The 6,254-nt window shown below is 44.0% G+C and overlaps 1 non-coding gene across 1 annotated transcript; it reads right to left on the reverse strand.

Annotated features, from left to right (window-relative positions):
• Positions 1–2,900: 2,900 nt before the first annotated feature.
• LOC145358944 (U2 spliceosomal RNA) lies at positions 2,901–3,085 on the reverse strand. Its single transcript, XR_013889534.1, has one exon. It is a non-coding gene; the product is annotated as a U2 spliceosomal RNA (small nuclear RNA).
• Positions 3,086–6,254: the final 3,169 nt, after the last annotated feature.

Here is a 6,254-nt window from a genome sequence, read left to right on the forward strand (position 1 = left end):
AGGAAGTGTAGACAAAGTCAATGGATTTGAGGCTGGCTTGCGTGATGGATTGGGTTACATTCACGATCTTTTGTAATTTGTTGCAGTCTTGGGCAAAGCAGGAGCCATACCAAGCTGTGATACAACCAGAAAGAATGCTTTCAATGGTGCATCTGTAAATGTTGCTGAGAGTCGTAGTTGACGTGTCAAATTTCTTTAGTCTTCTGAGAATTTAGAGGCATTAGTGGGCTTTTTTAACTATAGTGTCAACATGGGTGGACCAGGACAGGTCGTTGGTGATCTAGACACCCAAAAACTTGAAACCTTCAACCATTTCTACTTTGTTGATGTTGTCCTTTCACCACTCCTCACTTCCCCCAACTCAACGCTCCATATTCCCAGAGGAAACAGTGGTTTTAATAAAAGGAAACTTTCACAGTAAATCTAATCTTAAAAGTGCGCCTAAAGATTCTTGTCGCAACGACAGGGAAATTTGGATCCATAGTGTTGTAGAAATGGTGTTACAGATGCCTACACATCTTATACATCTAATCTACACACCTTGGGAGACTAAGTGGCAATTAACATGGCCAATCCACCTAACCTTCACATCTTTCAACTGTGGGAGGAAACCGGAGCACCCGGAGGAAACCCATGCAGACATGAGGAGAAGGCACCATCTCCACACATACAGTCATCCAAGGTTGGAATTGAACTCAGGTCTCTGGTGCTGTGAGGCAACTGTGCTAACTATTGTGCCACCTTACTGCCCCTTGTTTAATCTGGTGAATGGATCTTCTTAGTCCAAGTTCGTAAACAGAGCTTCAATTCAGCTGATGTGACCGCAACAGTTCAGAGGGTTCCACATGTACAGAAGACTGTGTGGGCAGTCTATCCACCGTGCAGACTGCAGTGGAAAGGGTTGGACATGCACTCCCCTGATCTGGGAGACTCCTGGCATCCGTCACACCATTTCCATTACACTATGGATCCAAATTTCCCTGTCGTTGTGACAAGAATCTTTGGGTGCACTTCTAAGATTAGATTTACTGTGAAAGTTTCCTGTTATTAAACCCAGAGTCCCCTCTGGGACTATGGAGTGTTGCGATGGGGTGGGAGGTGAGGAATTCCACACACTGGAATACATCAACCTTGGAAAAGTGGCAAGAAGAAGGAAGAAAGGATTTAAACTTCATCCCAGAACCTATCGATTGTATTTCAAAGTCTCATACAATGGCTCAGTTTGACTGACCCAAGTGGTTTGATCATTCCTTGTTGAGGTTGCTCTTTCCTGAATAGTGTCAAATTTAAGTACCCACTGAGTTCAGTGTCTGATAAAAGCAGCGCCTTTTCTTTCTTTTTAACAACTGCAAATGTCAGCAACGCCTGAAGTTCTCCTTGTTATAATGCATCTGAGAGTTCAGCAGACTAATTAAGATGAGGGAGTAGCCAATCTTGGCAGAACTTCACTTGTGCAGGATTCATTTTCTGCCCTGAAGGCATAAAGGTAAGACTTGAAGCTAATTTGCATTTCTTTCTGCCCTTTGGAGATGGTGTGGGCACACCGTACATGGTATTTTTTTAGACTTCACAGAAAGCTCTCATTGTGGGGTCCAAGATTCACACCTGCGATTGGAATGACATCTTGTTGACAAGAGTTTCGCGCTTTTCCCAGCTACATTCATTGCAATAGATCATGACGCAATTGGTATGTAAACCAGATTTATAACTATTATTGCCATTTTGGAATCCACTCTCCAGGGCCAGTACTCTGTCTTCATCTCACCCAGCTAATCATGATTTTAAACATCATTAAGCACTCTGCGCCAGTGCTTTATAAATGGGTTGTAAAGCAATTAATTTATTATTTTTATTTCAAAAAATATTTTATTCATAAATAATCCGAAAAGACTACATAAAAAAGACATTTCCAATCACTAGAGAGAGTGAAAAATGGTCATATTTACAATTTCCTTTGCTCCGAATTTGATAGTGCTCTGTGCCAAGGTGCTTCATACATTCCAGCACAGTTCAGAGTTCTTTGTCAAACTACATACATTCATCACATTGCGCCATGTGGTTCTTTTACATAGTCACACACCGTTGTGCAGACTGGGGTTTTTTTTACAGTTACTGGCCCCTCGGTTGGCCTTGTTCAAAAGGCTTCAAGTGGTGGCTTTTCCCCCTTGTGCCTTTGTGGCAGCTGCCCCAAACTTGAGACCGTCCCTCAGCACGTAGTCCTGGTGTGTTGGCCCTGCTAAAATCTCCCTCAGTGTACCCGATCAGGCGCCGGAGCGTGGCAACTAGGGGATTTTCATAGTAACTTCATTACAGTGTTGATATAAGCCTAATTGTGACTAATAATTAATTTTATTTTAATTTTGTTTTACCTTGGAATGTGCCAGCCTGCAACACTCGGTCGAGAACAATCCTTTGCACTGGAAGATCAGCAAGTTGCGGGTGGACCAAAAAGTGTCCTTCACCAAGTTGATAACCCTCTAGCAGTAGTTGATATTTGCCTCAATGTGCATTCCTGGAAACAGCCCGTAGAGCACAGAGTCCTGCATCACCAAGCTGCTCGGAATGAACCTCAACAAATACCACTGCATCTCACTCCAGATCTTCTTTGCAAAGACACCCTTCACAAAGAGGTGTGCGACCATCTCATCTCCCACACCCCCTGTAGCTGCTTTGAGGGCAGCATGCGGTGGTTTTGAGACCTCGAGGGTGCATGAAGGATCTGATGGGAGGTGCCCTTCTCACCACCAGCCAACCCAGGTCTTGGTGCTTGTTTGAAGTTTTTTTTTTGTTTATATCCAATTCAATCCAATCAAAGTCCAATTCAAAGTCTCAGCAAAGTGAGACGTTCCCGATCCAAGATGACAAGGTAGGCTGGCCACTTCCTGTCTTGGGCTTGATCTACATGATCCGAGCTGATTGGAGCAGGCATTCTCCAAGGCTTGATCTCATTTGTATCTTAGCCAAAAGACCAAGATGCTGCTTTAAAAAATTGCTTCAAATGAAGCCTCAGTGTAACCTCATGACTTCAACCAAGTGCAGAATGCCAAAACTACACTTGATCTTAGCCAAGAGGCCAAGAAGCGATAGTTTGAAGTACTTTTTTTATTATTTCAACAATATACTTTAGTCATAAATATTCTGAAATAATATTCTTCTTCAAATTGGAGACCAATGGGATTTAAGTGTCTATCTGAGAGAATGGGTGTGGCCTTGCTTTAACCTCTCACCTAACCTCTTCTCACCCAACAGACAACATTTACAACAGGGCAACACTCCCCCAGTCCTACACTGGACAGGGGTTCAGCCTGGATCTGTGAGTTCTGAAGTAGGGCTTAAACCTAAATTTTTATGCTCAGAGGCAAGACTTCTGCCTCCAAGGCTTGGTTGACACTGTGGGATGTCAATGTCTGCAATTGCTCAGAGAGGGATGGTAATAAGTTCATTTTGTGCCCTTTTATAAATCCAGGGAGTCATTGAGTCACGGTCTAAGTTGGAGTAGTGCTCAGGATAGTAGCAGAGAGAAGGAAAAAAATAATCAGAATTTAGGAGTGGAATTTTCTGGCCCTTGTCACTGGTGGGATCTTCCAGTGCCACTAAAGTCAACCTCTCCACCAAGAGGGCTCCCCAGCAGTGGGAGAAATAAGCCATGCAAAACGCCGTAGACTTCAATGGAACTGGAAAATCTCTCTAGCGAGCCACCTCTGGTGTAGGGAGAGGAGGGGGACAGGAGGATGGAAAATCTAGCCTCTGTTTCTGATTGCTAACTAGTGACAGCTAATGGAAAGAATGGATGAGTCACATATGACCTGCTGCCACTGCCAACAAGAACTGGGAATTTGGCACTCAGCCAAATCTCCATTCATAGCAGCGGGTCTGGAGAATCTATGAACAAGCTCCGGTTTTCTCAGCCCAATGGCCAAATAGCCAGCCAATGCTTCCCATCAAGGCTCATACAAGAAAAATAGTAAATTCAGTGAGAAACTAGGAGATGATTATTAAATGTGAAACCATACACCATCACAGGGTTAACACTTGTCGATGAGATTGCTTTTGTCCCTGGCTGTGCTCTGAAGGCAGAGGGGAAAGCAAGGAGAAAATTAGATATTTATGGATGGGAGGTAGATATAACCTGCAGATATGAACTTTGACCGGTGAAGATCGGATTCTTCCCCGCTCTCAGAGGAACGTCTTTGTCCGTGTTGTCCGCTACTCATGACAAACATTTGTTGAATTAAATTTTCTACCAAAACGTTAACTTTGTCAGCTGCTGCGGATGCAGTGGATGAGAAACAGTCTTCTGGGACCTAGGTTCAATTGACTCAAAGTAATGGGATCGAAGTCTCCACTGGCTGCTGTTTTTAATGGGAATCTAAATGAGATGATTTGGATTGTTTTTAACGCAGATGGATCGATGACAAGACTGCCTTAATGAATGACGCTGGCAATCTCACAGAGATGGAAACATGGCAAAATGGGGCGGTCGTCTGAGGCTGGGAATAAAACATGTGGTTAGGATTAAATGAATTGAACATCTTTACTCTGCATCTTAGCATTCTATATTTGATCAGGGACCACCGGGTGCCTGAAACAGAACTATTATATCCCATTCCCATTGTAATCCCTCACCTTAACGAGGATAAATAAATGATGTATAAGGTAACCTTTTCACACAGAGTCATAGAATCATAGAACCCGACAATGCAGAAAGAGGCCCTTCGGCCCATCGAGTCTGCACCGAACACAATCCCACCCAGGCTCTACCCTCATATCCCTACATTTTATACCCACTAATCCCTCTAACCTCCGCTACCCTGGACACTAAGGGACAATTTCTTAGCATGGTCAATCAACCTAACCCAGATATCTTTGGACTGTGGGAGGAAACCAGAGTACCCGGAGGAAACCCATGCAGACATGAGGAGAATGTGCAAACTCCACACAGTGACCCAAGCCGAGAATCGAACCCAGGACCCTGGAGCTGTGAAGCAGCAGTGTTGACCACTGTGCCACCCATTCAGAGGGTGGTGAATGTTTGGAATGCGCTGCCTGGAGAGGTGGTGGGAAACGCAGTAAGAAGTCTCACAACACCAGGTTAAAGTCCAACAGGTTTATTTGTAGCAAACACCACTAGCTTTTGGAACTAGTTGTTCCTTTGTCAGGTGGGTGGGAGTTCTGGTCACAAACAAGGCATGTAAAGACTCAAACTCAATTAACATGAATAAGGATTGGAATGCGAGACTTTACAGCTAATCAAGTTTTAAAGGTACAGACAATGTGAGTTGAGAGAGCATTAAGCGCTGGTTAAAAAGATGTGTATTGTTTCCAAACAGGAAAGTTGGTGAGGTTTTGCAAGTCCAGGCAAATTATGGGCGTTACAGATGGTGTGACATGAACCCAAGATCCCGGTTGAGGCCGTCCTCATGTGTGCGGAACTTGGCTATCAGTCTCTGCTCAGAGACTCTGCGCTGTTGTGTATCGTGAAGGCCGCTTTGGAGAACGCTTACCCGAAGGTCAGAGGCCAAATGCCCATGACGGCTGAAGTGGTTGATAGCAAGGGCATTGGTGGGAGCCAGTGCAATGGTGGCATTTAAGGGGCAACTAGACAAATACATAAATGGGATGGGAATGGAAGGATATGGGCTCTGTAGGTTTTAGTTTAGGCAGGCATCATGATCGGCACAGGCTTGGAGAGCCAAAGGGCCTGATCCTGAGTTGTACTGTTCTTTGTTCTTTGTTTTTTGATCTGTAACCAGCCCTTCGAAATGAATTGGAACTGATAAAGTGAAGTTTGGTGTGATCTTCAAAGTACAAGGCATTAACAGACACTTTTTGAGGCTGGAGATTTGTGACTGTAATGTGCTGACTCCAACCCTCCTCTGAGAATAATTGTGTTTAATTGTTTTCACCCTTAGCAAAAACTGTCTTCACCTACCGCACAGAGAAATAACGTGATGTGATTGCAATACAAGGATTGAACAAACTAAGTGCGCTGTTATATTTTTCAGAAACATATTAAAATAGTCTCGGGCTACAGAAGTCACTGTCCCCTTTACCCACCTCTGCTGAAAAATGCTTCCATATCAATTAAAATTACCATACTTTACATCAAGTGATAGCCTGGGAGATTGGTTATGAATACATCAGTAAGAGGACTTTGGTGGCTTTGTGAGTGGCAGTTACCGCTGCATTAATAGATAATGAGACTCTGAGTCTGAGCTCCACATTTGTACAGGGTTTCCAGGACCCGGTTGGGT

The sequence above is a fragment of the Carcharhinus amblyrhynchos genome, chromosome 26 (assembly GCF_965287045.1).
Source record: "Carcharhinus amblyrhynchos chromosome 26, sCarAmb.v2.hapA, whole genome shotgun sequence".
NCBI classification, from domain to species: domain Eukaryota; kingdom Metazoa; phylum Chordata; class Chondrichthyes; order Carcharhiniformes; family Carcharhinidae; genus Carcharhinus; species Carcharhinus amblyrhynchos.